We start from the raw sequence: 19,457 nt of genomic DNA on the forward strand, positions 1-19,457 counted from the left end.
AAGAGCCCCAGATGCTTCAGCCTAGCTTCATAAGTAAGGTGCTCCAGGCCCATGATCATCTTGGTTACCCGCATCTACACCTTTGCCAGTTCTACAATATCCTTAAGATACGGTGCCCAAAGCTGTATGCAGTACTCCACATGTGGCCGCACCATTGATTTGTTAAAGGGCATTATAATATTAGCATTTTTATTTTCAATCCCCTTCCTAACGGACTCCTAGCATGGAATTGGCCTTTTTCACAGCTGCTGCACACTGAGTCGACACTTTCAATAAGCTGTCCATCACAAGCCCGAGATCTCTCTTCTGGTCAGTCACCAACAGCTCAGATCCCATCAGTGTACATGTGAAGTTTGGGTTTGTTTGTTTTTTGCCCATATATGAATCACTTTACACTTGCTTATATTGGCACTGGTTCCAGTACCAATCCCCAGGGGACTCCACTTTCTACTTCCCTCCATTGTGAAAACTGTCCATTTATTCCTACCCTCTGTTTCCTGTCGTTCAACCAGTTACCAATCCACACATGAAGCTGTCCCCTTATCCATGACTGCTAAGTTTACTCAAGAGCCTTTGGTGGAGAACTTTGTCAAGAGCTTTTTGGAAGTCCAAGTATCATATTGTCAAACGGATCACCTTTCTCCACATGCCTGTTGACACTCACAAAGAATTCCAAAAGGTTAGTGAGGCAAGACTTGCCCTTGCAGAAGCCATGCTGGTTCTCCTTCAGCAAGGCCTTTTCTTCTATATGTTTAACAATTTTGTCCTTAAGTATGCTTTACATCAATTTACCCGGCACCGAAGTTAAGCTGACCAGCCTGTAATTTCCCAGATTCCCCCAGATCCCTTTTTGAAAATCAGGAGTTACATTGGCTACTTTCCAGTCCTCTGATAGAGAGCCTGATTGTAGGGACAAGTTACATATTTTTGCTAAATGATCAACATTTCACATTTGAGTTCCTTCAGCACTCTTGGGTAGATGCCATCTGGCCCTGGCGATTTGTTAATTTTTAGTTTTTCAAGACTGTTTGAACATCTTCCCTTATCACCTCAAATTGGCCCAGTTCTTCAGCCACTATACCTGAAAAGCTCAATTCCACAGAGGGTATAAGGTCAGTATCCTCCGCTGTGAAGACAGATGCAAAGAACTCATTCAGCTTCTCTGCAGTCTCCTTTATCCTCCTTAATAATCCCTTTCATGCCCTTATCATCTAAGGGGCCAACTGCCTCCCTGGAAGGTTTTCTACTTCTGATCTATCTAAAGATATATCAGCGTGAGCCAGCGTGGTGTAGTGGTTAGAGTGCTGGACAAGGACCAGGAAGACCTGAGGAGTTGTGAAAGAGAAAGTCAAGTATGTAGTACACCGCTCTGGGCTCCTTGGAGGAAGAGCAGGATATAAATGTAGTAGTAGTAGTAGTAGTAGTAATAATAAAGAAGCTTTTATTGTTTGCCTTGACAGTTCTAGCTATATGCTCCTCAAACTCAGTCTTTGCATCCCTTATTGTCTCCTTGCATTTCCTTTGCCAGAGTTTATGTTCCTTTCTGTCCTCTTCATTTGGCCAGGACTTCCATTTTCTGAAGCAAATCGTCTTCCCTTTTATAGCTTCCTTGACTCTGCTTGTTAGCCACGCTGGCATCCTCCTGCACTTGGTGGTACCTTTCCTCCTTCTTGGCATACATTCCAACCGAGCTTTTCTAGTATTGTGGCTTTAAATAAGTTCCATGCTTTCTGGAGTGATTTGACCCTCCTGAATTTCCCTTTCAACTTCCTTCTTACCAGTCCCTTCATTTTTGAGAAGTTTCCTCTTCTGAAGTTCAACACATCTGTGTTGGACTTCCTTGGCAATTCTCCACTTGCATATGTGCTGAATAGGATCACACTATGGTCACTGCTACCCAATGGTTCTGCAACTCTGATATCTCACACCAGGTCCTGGGCACCACTCAGGATTAAGTCCAAGGTCTCAATCTCTCTGATTGGTTCCGCGACTAACTGTTCTAAGGCACAGTCGTTTAGCACGTCTAGAAATTTGGCCTCTCTGTCATTACCTGAATGTGAATTTACCCAGTCTATGTATGGGTAGTTGGTCACCCATTATTACTGCCCCATCTCTCTTTGATGCCTCTCTTATTTGCTTCTCCAACTCCAGGTCACTCTCAGCATTGTGTTACTAGGGACATACTATTGCCCTCCAGATTTATTTCTTTTCAAACCTCGTCATGTTACCCATAATGATTCTGTGGAGGATTCTGGTCCACCTAGGTTTTCTAGCTTGTTGGAATCTAGCCCTTCTTTGATATATAGTGCTTCTCCTACCCCAATCTTCCCCTCCCTGTCCCTTCTGTAGAGTTTATATCCAGGAATAACTGTGTCCCACTGGTTCTCACCGTTCCACCAGGTGTCCGTTACACCCACTATATCTATGTTTTCATTAATAACCAAGCACTCCAGATCACCCATCTTTGCTCGGAGGCTTCTGGCATTAGTATATAGACACCTATACTCCAAGTCCCTCACCTGGTGTTGGCATGTGATCAGGGATGCACCTAGGTAATAATGGGGCTTGGACTGACCCCACTGCGAGGGGTTAGAGCACCTTTGTGTGTGCTATCTGCCTTACAGTCCTTTGACCTTTTTGGCAAGCTGTCATGTGTTCCCTTCTGCTCAACTTCTGGCTCTACTCTGTGCCCTTCTGGTTATCTGAAACACATGTAACCCTGCACCTCAGGGGATTTTGCTAGTCAAACCAGATACCTCCCAGTTCCTGTCAAACTCCCAGGTATCAATTTAAAAGCTGCTCTGTGACATTTTTGATTTTAAGTGCCAGCAATCTGATTCCATCTTGGTTCAAGTGGAGCCTGTCCCTTTTGTACAGGCTTCATGTGCCCCAAAATTTATCCCAGTGCCTAACAAATTTAATCCCCAGCACCACCGTCTCATCCACACAATGAGACCCTCAGCACTGCATGTCTCACTGTTCCTGCACATGGAACAGGTAGCACTTCAGAGAACACTACCCAGGAAGTTTTACAGACAGGGCTTTATGCTGTGGGGTATCTGAGGAATGAATCTACTTCACAGCAGATTCGAGAAAGTTTAATCTGTGGGTTAGGTGGCGCATTCATATAGCCCTCGGGTGCTCCCCTATGCACATCAAAGACAAGCATCAGGGCTTAGAAGAAACCACAAGGTTTTTGTTGTTTTTAAAGGCGCTGGAAATAGAGTATTATTTTAAGTCGGACATACCTTGGGTTAAGCCAGAATTCACAGCTTCCCTTCGTGGGGGTGGGGGGGACGGGGGACAAAACCCTGTCTGTCCTGGTGTTTGATAGCCTGCAGGGAGGTCAGGTTAAATCCAGCGAATATGTGGACTGGCACACTCCAATCAGGAGTGGATTTGGGGGGAAAGCCCTGTCTGTAAAACCTCCTGTGGGTCCTGGACTTCAGTATGCTACCTAGCAGCCTAAATTTGGCATCCAGGACCTCCTGACTGCATCTCCCAACATCGTTGGTGCCAACATGCAGCATGATACCTGACTCCTCCCCAGCACTGCCTAACAGCCTACTTAGATGCAGCATGCCTTCATATGTGAAGTTAGTGACATTGATTAAAATGAAAGAACTATAAACAAAGATGAACAAAAGCTTTTCTCTCATGAAAAGGTTGTATGTGTCTATTCTGAAAGTTAAAATTTATATACAAAATATTAAAAATTCTCATTAAAGGATGTTTTGAGAGCTACTTTGATTCCTCAGGTCTATTTCACAAATAACTACAGGGTTAATTTTAAGTTATTTAGTATGCCAGTTAATATTATGTAGCCATTCACAAGTGTATCAATCACTTCAATACAGACATTTAAACATATAATCACAAGTTGTTCTAGTAAGAACTAAACTGCCAACTTTCCTTTCACTATACCCACAACTGTACCAAATTTGGTTCAAACCTGTTAGATGGTTCACAAGTTAGCCCACTTGTGCCTCAAGGGTTTCTGCATCCATTTTGAATTGAGGTGGATGACATAATCACAAACTATGCCATTGAGGTGTACCTACAACTGCACCCAATTTGGTTCATTATTGGACCAGGTGTTGTGAAGTTGGTGGGGCTGTGGGACAGGGACACACACACACACACACACACAGCCAGTGATCTCATAAGCCTACTGGAAAGTAGGCTAAAAACACAGAAGAATTATTTATGTTGCATTTGCAGCTTCTTATATCCAAAACCATTTAACACTGTTTATTTATCAATTAGAATGGAAACAACTGATTCACACAATTAAGAAATTTTGCTGTTACAAAAGACACAAACAAATCCCTTTTATTATGGCCTTCTATAATATGAAAAATATACCAGCTCTGGTTAAAGATTAATCCCACTCAGTTCCTTGGGTACACAACACAAAGTCCAAGTTTTGTGAGTAAACTGTCTACACAGACTGTCCAACAGCAAGGACAATTATGAGGACAACAACTTTTTTTCAAATGGCAAAAAATATCTTCATTTCATCCCAGAATGGTTGATACATCAAGGATCAAATATCACATTACTGAAAAATGCATGTATGAAGTCCTGATTTTTTTAAAAAAACCTCTGCAGACAACTACAATTCGTAAAAGAGGTCAAAGCACTAACGGTCTGCTCAGAGGCACTCCACCAATTATTATTAAACACTGTTGTAACACGAATCCCCAGTTTTTGCTGTTTATTTATTTATTTGATTTATATACCGCCCTTCCAAAATGGCTCAGGGCGGTTAATGGCTCAGTGGCTGTTGCCACCACCTTACACAGTTAGTGCACTGGAGCATGGAAGACCTACCAAATTGTGTTTACATATTTATTTTGTCAATATAATATCTCAGACTGGACATCAGATCTCATGTGCTCATGGCATGAACATCATGGGCCATCAAATTTCCTGCAACACCCATAACTATCCCTGTAAACCAACGCCTCACCCCTTTAACTGAACCACCACAATTGTTAGTGGTAGCTTGCTAATTTTCATAAGGGGATATTAAAGTTGATGCAAACAGTGACTTTTTAAAGGCCAATAAGTTGCTACACATTTTTAACCTCGACATCCCAGGACCGGCTAAGTCTTGTAACTGGATCTCTAATATGGTACTCACCTTTACAGATAGTGCCCCATTACTAGCAATTTCTTGAACAGCATTGGTTATTCTAATGCATTGGATCACAAGTTATTTGCCACAATGTACACTCTGGAGAGAACTTCAGCCATTCCCGGATCCCTGACAATTGTACATGTATATGGTGCTCATGCTGGTTGCACACACGTCACACACTGTGGTAAACTTCTTAGATGGGCACCTAAAGTGTACATATGAAGTGGTCCAGATCGGAATGTTTTATGGAAGGAGGAGGATTTTAATACTTTGTCTCCACTGTGGTTTCAAGGCAGCTAAGAGCCACAAGAGTCCCTCCTGGGACAAATATCAAAATAGATGACCATACCAGGTGGTATAAAAACATGATAGATAAAATAAATAAAATAGCAGCTATGGTAGATCCTGATCAGGACCACAGCAGAGACAAAGAATTAAAGCCCTCTTCCCCTCATGCCTCAGTTCTGATCCAGATCAGGTGCTCATGTAGCTGTGTTGGCTCAAACACACAGAGCCAAATGACACTATTATCATCATGTCTAGTTTGTCCCTCAGAACACACACTAATCCAGGTGCTACCATTTCAGAAGGCACAGTTACACTGGAGAGCTTTGGTTGAAGAGTGGTATATAAATATCTGTAGAAGTACATGCAGCTTTAGACTGAGGCTTTGGAAAGATGACATGAATGATTTTCATTAAGAAAACAGTGCAGGGTAGAAGTCAAAAATCCTTCCCATACTGCTGTCCCAGTCTTAATTGGGGCCCGCATGCTTAAAAAAAAAAAATCCAGACTGAAAAATCAATTTCAGTGACTGTTGCTGGTGTCTATCTTATGTTTCTTTTAGATTGTGAGCCCTCTGGGGACAGGGAACCATCTTATTTATTTATTATTTTTCTGTGTAAACCGCCCTGATCCATTTTTGGAAGGGTGGTATAGAAATAAAATAAATAAAAATAAATAAATAAATAATAGTAGTAGTAGTGATGATGATGATAATGCATTTAATAGCATGTGTAGTTTAACCCTAAAAAGCTGTGCCAAATTTTCTCACTGGCTTTTCAGGGTTTGTATTCTGTTCACTAGCAGCCTGAAATAGTTTTCTAGAATAGCTGATTTTACTCCTCTAATCTCATGTTCCAATAAAGAAAGATTGTTGGCTGTCCTTGGAAGAGTAGTTAAATATTTACTTCTCATTTAGGACTTTTGACCTTAAGACAATAATACTAGCTTCAACAAAGATTCAAGTGCAGCATTCTGTATGAAGTCACATGAGGAGATAAAGGTTTTTCTCCTCATTTTTGCTATATTTTAAGAACTGAATTAGCCACCTAATGGCACAGTGGGAAATGACTTGACTAGCAAGCCAGAGGTTGCTGGTTCGAATCCCTGCTGGTATGTTTCCCAGACTTCGGGGAACACCTGCATCGGGCAGCAGTGATATAGGAAGATGCTGAAAGGCATCATCTCAGACTGCGCGAGAGGAGGAGGCAATGGTAAACCCCTCCTGTATTCTACCAAAAACAACCACAGGACTCTGTGGTCGCCAGGAGTCAACACCGACTCAATGGCACACTTTACTTTAATCACCTAATAGGTAGTGTTAACATCTATGCTTCAGGCCTCTAAACAATGTTGAGTCTCAAGTTCCCCTAGATTCTCTATTTAGAGATAATATCTTCAAGCTTCCTCATGTCTTCCCTAGTTTTACTTCATGCTTTTTTCCTGAGCATTTACAAAACTGTCCTTTTCCTGCTGCCAGTTTTGTGCAATTCTAGATCTTATCTCTCCTCACTCACAGAAGAGAACTCAATCATGCAATTATTCTTTGCCTCCAATAAATACTTTGGCCCCACTGTCACCACTACTGTAGTCATAGTTTTTATTTCGGTCTTTAACCAGCATAACTGCAAAACAGACAAAAACGGTTCAAACAATCTACACCTACAAAATAAAAGTATCTATAAAATTACTTAGTATAATAAGTAGAAGGTACTAAAATTTTATGAAGATAAAACTATATATAGAGATTAATCAAGACTAATGACAGAATGACACTGATTATAAAGGTAGCGAGACAGCAAAATTATATAATTAATACAGAGCCGTGTTAAATCTCCTAGAATATTAGTTCTTAATGAACTCTGAATGAATTTTGCTAGCTCTGAGGCAGAACTTAGCCACATTATAAGACCTAGAGTCATTCTGATCTGCTAAAAGGAATTTCAGGTAAAAGGAATCAGTACAGCCTGGATATGAGCTAATATCTAAGGAGATGAGCTTATGTTGGATATCACAATAATAGTGACAGTACAAGAGTATGTGAGCTGTCGTTTCAATCTCACCAGAGCTACAGGGGCAAAAACACTCTCCATATGGAATCCTTTGGTATCTCCCTTCCAACACAGCTGTGCACAAGGCATTGCATCGGGCCAATGTCAGGGCTCTATGATACTTCGGGGCTGTTAGCTGGTTCAAATAGTTGGCCGGGGTAAAACGCAGAATTTGATTGCCCCAAAAGACACCAACCGGAATGGAACCCTGATCAGTTTGGCACTCCATGTCATAAATTCTTTCCCTTATTTTGAGTCTGGCATTTTCATAGCCCAGGGTTAGCAATGCGGTGGGGGAAACCCATAATAATATAGCCTTTCCTCCACCCCCTTTCCCCCCACCTTGAGTGGTATATATCCTTTAGCACCAATGGAGTTAAACCAATTGGATGGAAAACCAGCTTAAGCCAGAATTCAAAAATAATAATCCAAGCCCTAGCCTCTATTTTGAAGATCACGGCTTCCAGCCGTAGAACCACCCTAGGAATGCAGCCCGGGACCTGAAATATATTCTTCAGGAAATTAGATTGTACCACTTCTAATTTAGTGATCACCACTACCAAGGACTAATATTAGCATAACTTTCATTTGAGTGGATTGTTAGCCATTCTTGTTTGTGAAAAGCACACACAAAATGAGAAATGTTCTCTCAGGCTTTGCCCCATATGTCCCAACCCGAACCTTAAAATCTTCTTCAGAGGCCCTCCTCCAAGTGCCCCTGCCAAATGAGGTGAGGCCCCTTGGAGTGAGGGAGATAATGAAGAAGATAGGGAGGTGTGAGGCTGCAGGGCCCTCAGGAGCTCAGAGGCCCAGGTTCTTTGAACCCATCCACTCAATTATAGCTACACCCCTGGGCGAGTGGCTACTAGGGACTGCACCACTGGAGAGGTCCTTTTCAGTGGTTTATAGAAAAGCCTCCCCAGTGCGGTTTGCCTGGTTTCATCACTTTCTTTTAGTCGCCAGACCTTTTTGTTCATTCAGGCCTTTTAAATTTAATTTTTTTAAAAAATCTGATATTAAATTATCTTAAATTGTTTTGTATTGTATTTTGTATTTCCCCCCACTCTCTCTCTTTTTGGTTGGGTATGATTTAATGCATTGTGTGGGATAGACAGGGATAGATAGATATAAGTTTATTCGGTCGTTGACCAGAAAACATTTTCAATAAACCAGTATGTATTTTACAAATAATATAACAAAACCTGGCCACAACAGAGATAATATCAGTGTCCACATTAGTTAAAAGATAATTTAAATAAAATTCATCAGACCAGCCAGGCAAATTATCTAACATAGGAGATATAGGTCTTAAACGGGGTTCACTATACAAATCACAGTAAAGAATAACATGCGAGGTGGATTCTATAACCCCTTTGCCACATGGGCAATGTCGTAAAAATAGCGGAACTCCCTTAAACCTGCCATCCAATACCGCTGTAGGAAGAACATTTAAGCATGCTAAAGTGAGGGCTCATCTAAATTTAGGGACAAGCACCACATCAAAGTACTTAGCTGGTTTAAGATTAATAGCTTGACTCCCTAAGTATAAACCCTGCTTGATCCATGCACCTTCTTGTTGGACTTCTATATCCAGGACATGTTGCTTAACTAACTTGCTGGCTTGCTCAACTCCTACAATATGCAAATCCTCTACAGAGAGACCAAAAAAGGAAAATTTACTCAACACAGCTCATTTCCAGCTCGAATTAAAACCATCATTCATAGCCAAAGAGGCTAAACCTGCCTGTCCAAAACTCAATTTTAACCAAAATCGAAAAATACAGCACCGGTATAAGGATTTCAGCCTAATAAGCCCAACTTCTCTTCTGATGACAGCATTCGGAGCACAACACAGTACCTGCAAAATGCATCTAATAAACTTAGTCTGGATAGCCTCCAGTAGGGCAAAATTACTTGCATGTCCCAGTTGGGCTCCATATAAGAGCAAAGGCAGTACTCTGGCTGTATAAAGTCTCACTGTCGCAGATATAAAAGCAGCACCATGTGTAAAATGATAAGATTTGATCTTATTTACAACCAATTGAGCAGACTGCCTGATGGAGTTAAAATGGGCTTTTCTAGAGCCAACAGAGTGAAATGTAATGCCTAGATATTTAAAGGAATTAACCTGCTCAATCTTGTGTCCTTGTATGGACCAATTATAACGCCTAGCTCGCTTAGCAAACACTAAGACTTTAGTTTTACTATAATTTATTTCAATACACTCTTGGCTACAAAATGAGAACAGTCTTAGGGCACGCTTAAAGCCTACAGATGTTTGCGACATAGCCATGACATCCGCATATGATAATATGGAGACGTGCCTATCAGCTAATTTTGGTGGATGAATAGAAAGGGTGGACAAACAAGTAACCACAGAATTAACATAGATGTTGACCAAAGTAGGAGAAAGTATACAGCCCTGACGTACTCCTCTAAAAGTTGGAATTTCCAATGTTAACTGTCCAGTTGGGCCATAACGAACTTTCAAATAAGTATGCTTATGCAGACTAACAATAAGTTTGAGTAATCTTTTATCTATTCCAAGAGCTTCCAGTTTAGACCACAGTCTCTCTCTAGAAACCAAATCAAATGCAGCTTTAAGATCAATGAATACTACATATTGCTGAACCTGGGAACCTAGAATACTTCTCTGCCAGAAATTGAAGGGTAAAAGCATGTTCTGTGGTGGAACGACCCTCCCGAAAGCCTGCCTGCTTGATAGCTAAAATGTTATTTGCCTCGATCCAGTCTAGAAGTTTTATCAAAAGATGCCACACATAAATTTTACTAATAACATTAAGTAAGCTGATGGGACAATAGTTGGCTGGGTCCTCACGCCTACCTTTTTTATAAAGAGGAATTATTATAGCAAGGCCCCAATCGCTGGGTATGTTAGCAGTAGTATCTATATAGGTAAAGAGCAAGGCTAAAACGGGGACCCACCAATCAAGATTCACTCTGATAGCCTCAATAGAAATGTTATCACTACCAGGGGCTTTGCCATTACTAAATTTCTGAATAAGTTTTTCAATCTCTGAACAGGAGACTGGGTTCCACCTAAGAGTATGCTCAGTTGCTCAGCATTATAAACCATATGATCAGCCTTACTATAAAGCTTTAGGAAATGTTGTTCTCAAACCTGAGTTGGAAACACATTGTGTGTTTTCTCTCATGTTTAAATGTTGCATTGTAAGCCACCCAGAGAACAATTTATGGGGTGGCTAACAAACACCGTAATTTTGCGCAGAAGTGCCGCATCGGTGTAAACGACACACTGAGGGGGAAAGACTGAATTTTTTCAAAAACCCATCGGAAATGCTGCATTGCCATAAATGCTGCAGCCAAACCAATTAAATACAGCCAAGAAAAGGGGAGGGGAAGAACTCTGTTGCTTCGAGGCCCTCTCCGCAACATGGAGCCTCTCATTGGTTGGAGGGCCCTGCTGTGCTGCCGCCACACCTCCTTCTCAGTGAGGAAAGCCAAGCTGGCTCGTTTGCTGCTGCTGCTGCTGCCGCCGCCACCTCTTCCTCTTCCCACAGCTTGCTGCTCTTCCACCACTCCTCCTCCATGGCCTGTGGCGCCACCTTAAAACAGACTGCTGAGTCCACCTTAAAAATGGACTGCTGAGCCCAGCCTTGCCGAATCATGGCCATCGCCTCCCCTTCCTGGGCAGCCTCCTTCACCTCCATCTGCGAATAAATGCTGCATCTAGGGCAAACACTACAGGCTCCTTTAAACAACTTTTAAAAATGTATCCGCTGCAGCATTCCTACCCAAAATTACAGTAAAGTTTATTATTATTAAGGGTAGATTGTGCAAACTTGTTTCCCCAACAAAAACTGTTAATTTCTGACAGCCGGTTGCACATACAAGTTGTAACTCAAAGCAAAATACAAGCAAGGGTAAGAAGAGTTGATGCACAGCCAGAGCTCTGCTTGTGGCCTCTACCACAGAAGTTCTCACTGCTGAACAGAGAAGCCACTGTTTTTAAAGCAGCTTGTCTCTTTGGCAAGAGGAACTGTTGCAGCAGGAACAGCAGATGAAGTTCCAGCTACACAGGAGGTTCTTCCTTACATGAGCATCTCACTTCTTTGGACTGTGGCCATAGTTTCTAGATATACCAGAGACCTGCATGACATGCTCATGTTATCTTTCTATATTCAGATGTTCATTTATGCTGGGAGAATAATCCCCTAATTGGTCAGCATAACACATAATGAATTCTTGGTGCACTATGAAGATTCTTATTTTGTTTGACCAGTTAATTTGCATTGCAAATCTTTCCATTCTAGAAACTGCCCTACTATCTAAAAGATCCAGCAGAGTGTCTATTAGGCTGTACACAGCAGCACTTCATTCTTCCCCTTTCTCTGAGCTCCTTATCCTGCATAGGAATGCCAATGCACTCCCGTTCTCCCTGGTACTCCAACCTTTTCCCAGCTCTTCCTGCATCTGCACAGCTGCAGCCTTCATACCATCTGCAGTCTCTTGCATGATTCATTACAAAATACAAACAGACCACAATTATGTACAAGTTAAAAAGCTACAGTCGAATCAACATCTGTTTATGGAAGAGACTGAATAAGAACAAACTCTTCTTGGTTGGGGGAGAAAAATGGTGCTGTGTCTTTTTACTGGCGTGTGCTTTATTAGTTTTTCTGTCAGTGCATTTACATTCCTAGATGGTTAGCATAACATTAAGTAAGAAATCACATTAAGTAAAATCACTTAATGATTTTAATTTTAATGAGTAAAATGAGTGACTCTTCCTTATTAATATTTATGTATATGTTTTGGACACCATGAAATCATGTTGAAAATTTGCAGTAAAAACAGCATCCAGAACAGTTAGTCATGACTAAGCACCACTGAAATTAGTGAGGCAACTTAGTACTCAAGTCCCTTTAAGTTCTATAGGATGGAGTTTGACTAATTTAGTCTGGATGCTGCCAAAAGTTGATTCTTCATAATCAACAGCTACTACTACGAATATTTATATACCACTTGTATATAAGCTCCCTGTCCCCAAAAGGCTCACAAACTAAAAAAGAAACAAAAGATAGTCACTAGTATCAGCCACTGGAGGGATGCTGTGCTGGGGATAGATAGGGCCAGTTTCTCTCCCCCTGCTCAATAAAGAGAATCACCACATTAAAAAGGTGCCTCTTTGCTCAGTCAGCAGGGAGAGGGTAGGAACAACCCACACCAGGATCTACTGCATTTCTGTTCACATGGGGAAAATAGTGGTTGTCCCCAGTGGGAAATGCAGCACAGATGCTGTAGTAAGGCACTATGCTTTCCTACCCAAGAAACAAAAGTAGAGTGCTCAGGCAGCTATAGGCCCCAGTACTCACTCTCAAGAAGGGATACTGGATGGTTTCTTTTTTCTTATGCTACATTTGAACGGGAATGCTTTTATTCCATTTTCACTCAGATACAATGTTGTTTAAAAGTTCAGTGATCTTGTCTATCCCCATATTAACAAAATCATAGCCAGAGGTGCTCTTAGGACCAGGCCACGGGGATCTGGCCCAGTCCTCTGCTGCTTGTGGGGGCCTCTGAACACTCCCCTCCATGATGGTGGCAGTCAACCCAGTCCCCAGCAACTGTGCGTGCCGGCGGTGGCCATCTGTGCAGGGCGCCACCGCAGTAGTGTGTGGCCGGGCAGGGGCCTCAGTGGGGAATGGGAAGGGGCCACGCTGCTGCTAGCGGCCTGTGTGTCTGTCCTCCACTCCGCCATGCCGAAACCAGAGTGAGGGGCAGGGGCCGCCTCAGTGTGGCGGAGATCCTGGCTGCTGCTTAGGGGCACGCCTCAGCCCCTCCCTCCGTCTACATGCCCCGTGCAGCCAAGGAACACTGCTGCACACACTAGGAAGAGGGAGGGAGCAGCAGCAGCGATGCTGACGAGGTGATGAGTGAGAGTGTAGAGAGCTCAGGAAGGGGTATCAGGAGCAGGCAGACACTCTGCTCTCCACCACAGCAGCTGCCCACTAGACACTGGGCGGCAGCAGCAGCCACCAGTGAGCAACCACAACAGCCCTGAGCCCAACCACCAGCTGAGACAGTCATTAAACCAATAACTGTCTACTGCTGTCTCATTTTCTATTATGCTGTGTAGCTGCCAGTGGGTTGAGGTCTTGGATGGGTGGGGGGAGAGGGGGCTGGTTTGGCATTTTGGGTGGGTGGTGAGAGAGTGCTGGTTTGGCTGCCTGTGTGACTGCCTGTGGGTTGGGGTCTTGTGGGGGGGGGGGAAGGCTGGTTTGGCAGGGTGGGGGAAGTGATTTGATTGTGATCCATTTCCCACCTTGGTCCAGTCTTAGGAGCCTTTGTATTGTGCTGTTTGAGGGCTAGGTTTCAACATCATCTTTTTGCAGTGACAGTGCTAGTGTGTGCGTGTGCGCGTGCGCGTGCTCTATATAAAAATGTACACATTTGCTCCTACTCCTCCTGTGGTCTATTATTGTTGGGTTACCCTTTTGACTATGGCTTCTTTATTTTGGCGAGAGGGGCCTTTCCCCCACCCACTGGTCTCCCATCCAAGGGACTGACTGAGTGCACACCTGCCCAGCTTAAGGAAACATTCAGAGAGCCTTAGTCCTGCACCCTGTCCTCCCAATTGTAGTGTATTTTATTTTGTTGCTTCAAATTCCGTGGCTTCCCTAACATTGCATCAGCTTAAACAGCCTGCAAATTGAGCTTCCCTGCGTGGTGGGAGCTAATGTTAACTGGCATTTGGGTTACATCCAATTGCACCCTCTGTGCAAGTGCAAAACCAGTTCACCAGTTTGGGCAGCAGAACTGGTTCAGCCACGGGATCCATGAAGTGTCCCTGAGAATGTGGTTGCAGCGCCAGAGCCCAGCCTTGAAATTTATGAAGCAAGTATCCATAGAAGTGCTCTTGAGCATGTGCAGAATATTACTGCAGACAATACACCCTGCACATCAAGCAGGGGCGTAACGAGGCTGGAGGGGGCCCAGAGACAAAATTTTAAAATGGGCCCCTTGCTGATACACACACACTCACTTCATATGTGACTTGCCTCTGGGGGGCCCCTCGAGGCGTGGGGGCCCCCAGGCAGCCGCCTTCCCTTGCCTAATGGTAGTTATGCCCCTGACATCAAGAGACTAGAGGGAAGGACTATGGGAATAGGTGATGCTGTGCAGTACTGAGTTCTCCTGTTATACTGGAGATTGGGGTCTTGGAATGGCTGGGGGAGTCAGGTGTGAGAGAGTCTGATGGGTCTCAAAGAGGGATCTGTTTCTTGCTTCAACTGTTTTCTGGGTGTGTTTGTGTGGGGGGTGGCAGCAGCTTGTACTCATTCCCTGCTTCTGTTCAAGCCAAACCCCTTCTCCATCAAATAAATAGGAATAGAGAAATATGTCTCAGTCCTCAACAGTGGTTTGAGAAAGAAAATAATCTGATCCATTTTTTGCAAGGCTCTTTCTCTCTTATCCTTCCTTCTTTATCTCTTTCTCTTAAATTCTTTATCCACTTTCATTTTCCCTTCCCTCTCACCCCACCACAAATAGAAATAGTTTGGGAGATGCTCACAGGTTGGGATGGCAGGATTCTTACATTCTTGTGAGTTCAGTTGCTATTTGTGCCATCAAGAATTCACATGCTTAAAAATAATGCATGTATCACAGGTGTGTGTGTTTGTGAGTGTGAGGTGATGATGAACCACCGGGGGGGGGCACTCCAGGGGCTTTTAGGTGATGGTGCTTAACTTGTAGCGAGACCTCCAAAGGCCTTTAAGTCCAGGCTCCAAAATCACTTAGGTGTGCCCCTGCTCATATCCAATGTTGTTTTAAGCACAATTTCAGCATATTTAGTGGGGCCAAGGGTCTCAGTTGGAAGGGTTTTTTGTTTTAAAGAGGATGTTTCTTGGAACACAAGATACTTCACAAATTGGGGTAGAGAACCATTTTAATTTTCCACTTCAGGTATCTGGGGGAGTCCTGGCTGCTGCTTGCAAGTATTGGTTCTTCCTCAATTTGAAGACACTTTTATAGGTTTTAATTTTTGTTGTTGTTTTAATGTTGTACATAGCCTAGGGACTTCAGTAGTGGACAGTATACAAATATGCTAAATAAATAAATACTAGCCAACCCGCACAGAGCATCTGTGCGTTCTTTGGGGCTGGCTGTTCTCTCCTCTCTCCTGCCCCACTTCTCCCTCCCTCCTGCCCCACACTCTTGCCTCTCTTCCCCTCCCTCCCACCCCTCTCTCTCACCCTCCCCTCACTCGCACCCTCCTGCCCCAGTCTCTCCTGCCCTCCCCCTGCCCCCTCCCTCTTGCCCTCCCACTCCCACTCCCCCTGCCCCACTGCCTCTTGCTCTCCCCCTGTCCCACTCCCTCACCTCCCCTCTCCCTGCCCCCTCCCTCCCCATCCCCTCCCCCTGCCCCTCCCTCCCCCTGCCCCCCCTCCCTCACCCTTCCCCCTCCCCTGCCCCCTCCCCCCCTCGCTCTTGCCCTCCCCCTGCCCCTCTTGCCCTCCCCATGCCCCCTCCCCCCACATTTTAAAAAGTTCTACTTACCCGGCCGCCACCACCGCTCCTCCTCCTGGGCGGTGGACAGGAAAATCCCACCGCCTGGTTCCCTCCTACCCCAGTCTCCCACGGGCTCCTCCTGGCCTGGCCGGCGCGCCTGGCCAAGAGCCGCCTCCATGGCCTGTCCCGCCAGCAGGCCCGCCACACCAAGTGCCGCCTCCACAGCCTGCCGTGCCCACTGCCACCGCTTGCCAGTCTTTGCGGCCAGCAGCAGGCCAGCCCCCTCTCCCCCCACCTTCTGTCCTAGTATCAGGGCTGGCCACCTGCTGCCTCACCACCTCGGCCGGGCCCGCCACCACTTTGCTGCGGCCGGGCCAGGCCCGCGACCGCCACCCGTCGCCGGGCCGGGCCCACCAGCGGCCATGGCTCGCAGCAGCCAATTCTCCTCCTCCTGGGTGTGCCAGCCAATCTGGCGCCTCCGCAGCCCAGCCAATCAGCTGGGCTGCTGGAACGCATTTTCCCTGGCACACCCAGGAGAAATATATAGAGAGATTATTTCAATAGGTATCTTTGGGTCAATCACAGCTCCAGTTTTCAGGCCTCAGAACAGTAACAGTCAGACTTCTTTGTCTATTATAAGACATAGGAACACTTTACTCCACAGGATGATAAATTGCATAAAGACGACATCTATGTTAGCCACATCAATGTAACATAGATACTGTAAAACTATTTTGTGATACACTATTCACTGAATAGGCTGCTGTTCATAGATAAAGGATCTAAAGAAAATTTAGAAGCATACATACTTTTTAATTTATTACATTTCTGTACCCCCACATACCAATGTCTCGTGGCATATTACAATGCAAACAATACAGCCACAATTAAAACCAAATTAAAATAGTTATAAAGTTTTTGAAACAAACAATAAAACCCAAACTTACAGCTAATCAAAGGCTTTGGTGAAATAAATGTGCCAATTTTTCATTAAGGCTGAACATTAGTTTCAACCCCAATAGAGAAGAAAATCCTGTAAAGGCAGTTATGTTCACCCTGAATTCAAGACTAGTGAAATATCACAGGGTCCAGTCATTTCCTGAGCTGGGCAATGCCAGTTTTCAAACCCTGCAGTGTCCAGGGTGAGAAGGAACCAAAAAGGCCATCTAGTAAATTCCCTATCCAGCCACCTCCATAGACTGTATGGCTTAATTTAGACCACAAAGTGCCTCAGACAAAGAGTAGGAACACTACAAAATGTGTTTATCAGACAAAAGGATTGAGATAATTCAGAAGAGACAAGCTACACACAAAACCCACAGAGGCCAGTGCTAATCTAACAGATATTTATATACCGCTTTCCAACAAAAGTTCACAAAGCTGTTTACATAGATATAAATAAATAAGCCGCCTCCTTGTGCTCAAAGGGCTCACGATCACAAACAGCCACTGGAAGGTTGCTGTCCTGCGGATGGATAGGGCCAGTTTCTCTTTAACCTGAATAAAATTCTCTCTCCATGAATTGACTACGTAAGTTTATAAACGTTTCCTCTGTGCAAAAAGGGGGGGGCACCATATGCACGATATTGCAGAGCTGACTACATCTTTCTGTCTCCTCCATCCCATGATAAATTTAAAATTTAGTTAAATATGCAAAGATAAGCCTTTTGACATAGAGTTCTTTAAAGAAGCATTGAGACACTGATGTGTAAGCAATAGAAAGAGACTCTCTGTACATGTTTAGAGACCTTGTCCAAAAAACTTGCTTTTCAGTGAAAAACGGTTTACACAATATGCAGGTTTTAAGTTCCAGGAAGATACACTAACTCCTCAAACAAGATTTAGGGCCCAACAAGGGGGCAGACTTTATCATCATTATAACTGTACTCTACATATACAGTTACCTGTGTTAATAATAGGTTAAAAATAATAATTAAATTCTTGAGCTCATATGCTCCAGTCCTAAAACAGATTAATGGGAGGGATCACACACACACACACACACACACACACACACACACACACACACACACTTACTTTCCCCAGCTTATGCACCTCATTCAAGGTTTCCAAACAAGTTTGTCCTTGGCAGTTTCCTTTAGTAGTGTTTAAAAGACATATTCCAGAGTGGATTGCATAATTATCCAAAACAAATATTTACTTACCATTTCTGATCAACTCTTGGAAGTGAGATGAAAGTGAGATATGTATCCATAATACATTTCCCTTCCATTGTATAGGCACATTCAGTTGTTACTGTTGGATTCACCATGAGTTCTGGACTGCTGATATTTTCACTTTAAAAAAGAAGAAGAAATGTCAGAGGAGAAAGCTTGAAGAGAGGGCTCTCAAAATTCTAGCAAATTTTAGTTTCATAAAAACTTCTGCAAATCTGCTGATGCTACTACAGTCTTTAATCAACCATGTTGATTAGCACCCAACCTAGGTAGATTAAAATCTAATCAGTAAGTAAATTGCTTGTCCTAATTAAATCAGTGCAAGCAGATACTAGATACCTACAGTCAAGTCCATTTTAATTCATTTGTACAAGGTTGCTGTATGAGTTTATCAACTTGGTGCCAAATATTGGTGCAAAGTGCTGAACATTCATATTGATATTACAGAGGTTTTAAACTAGATATTTACCCCTTTAAGTAGCCTTCAAAGTTGATAGTATCAAGTAGTGTATTAAGACGTCATTTACTTATACTGCAATTCTTTCTTCCCATTTAACATGCTAAATGCCCTCAATATTTAAATATAGGAGTCAACTGCTCACTGTTTTTTCTTCCTACGGGCTCTCATATAAGAGATTCTGGGGAGAAAGATTGCTGCAAAAGTTTTGTGTCACCTTTTCCCTGGTCCAGCTCCTGTGCCTTAACAGCAGCCTAGCTCATAGAAATTAAGCAAACAGAACCTTTCTTGGCATGAAGATAACGTGATGAAGTAAGTTCCGCCTACTGAATTTCTGCTTAGGCTGCTGTCAAATACCTAAATGCAGGCTCAGGGAGGCAGAGGGAAGATGGCAGCAATCAATCAATCTTTATTATGACGGTCATAGACCAGCATAAAGTATAAGGAGAGATTACATATGGTAAAGGTGCATATGGATAATAGAAATTAAAGTGCATTAAAAAGTCATAAAAAGCCTAAGGGCATAAAAAGCCTAAGGAGTCATATAAAAGCACAAAAGGCATAAAAGGACATTAAAAGATGGTGGGGCATAGAAATAAATGTAAAAAGGTTAGAAGACAAAGAGACAGATGCATGAAAGCATAGGCAATAGAACTAGATAACAGTCAGGCTTTAAAGCTATAGGGGATGGGAAGAGAAGAGTCTAGGGCAAACAATACTGAATGAGTGAACTGTAGAGCCCACTCTGAGTCACTAGTGGTCAGATTAAGGCTGATAGGACCCACTGCCTACCATCCGCCGGCACATGCTGGTCACTGCCACACAGAACCTGGCAACACTATGTGTGACAGCAG

General features: G+C 43.4%; 1 protein-coding gene across 6 annotated transcripts in view; it reads right to left on the minus strand.

Moving 5' to 3' along the window:
• PPARA (peroxisome proliferator activated receptor alpha) overlaps window positions 1-19,457 on the minus strand; it is a 76,609-nt gene that overhangs the window by 50,596 nt on the left and 6,556 nt on the right. For all 6 annotated transcript variants that reach the window (XM_053255134.1, XM_053255136.1, XM_053255135.1 and 3 more), the window contains exon 2: window positions 18,135-18,266. The gene's annotated coding sequence lies outside the window, so the exon portion shown is untranslated. The remainder of the gene's footprint in view (window positions 1-18,134; window positions 18,267-19,457) is intronic.

Source organism: Hemicordylus capensis, chromosome 5, assembly GCF_027244095.1.
Source record: "Hemicordylus capensis ecotype Gifberg chromosome 5, rHemCap1.1.pri, whole genome shotgun sequence".
Taxonomy (NCBI): Eukaryota; Metazoa; Chordata; class Lepidosauria; order Squamata; family Cordylidae; genus Hemicordylus; species Hemicordylus capensis.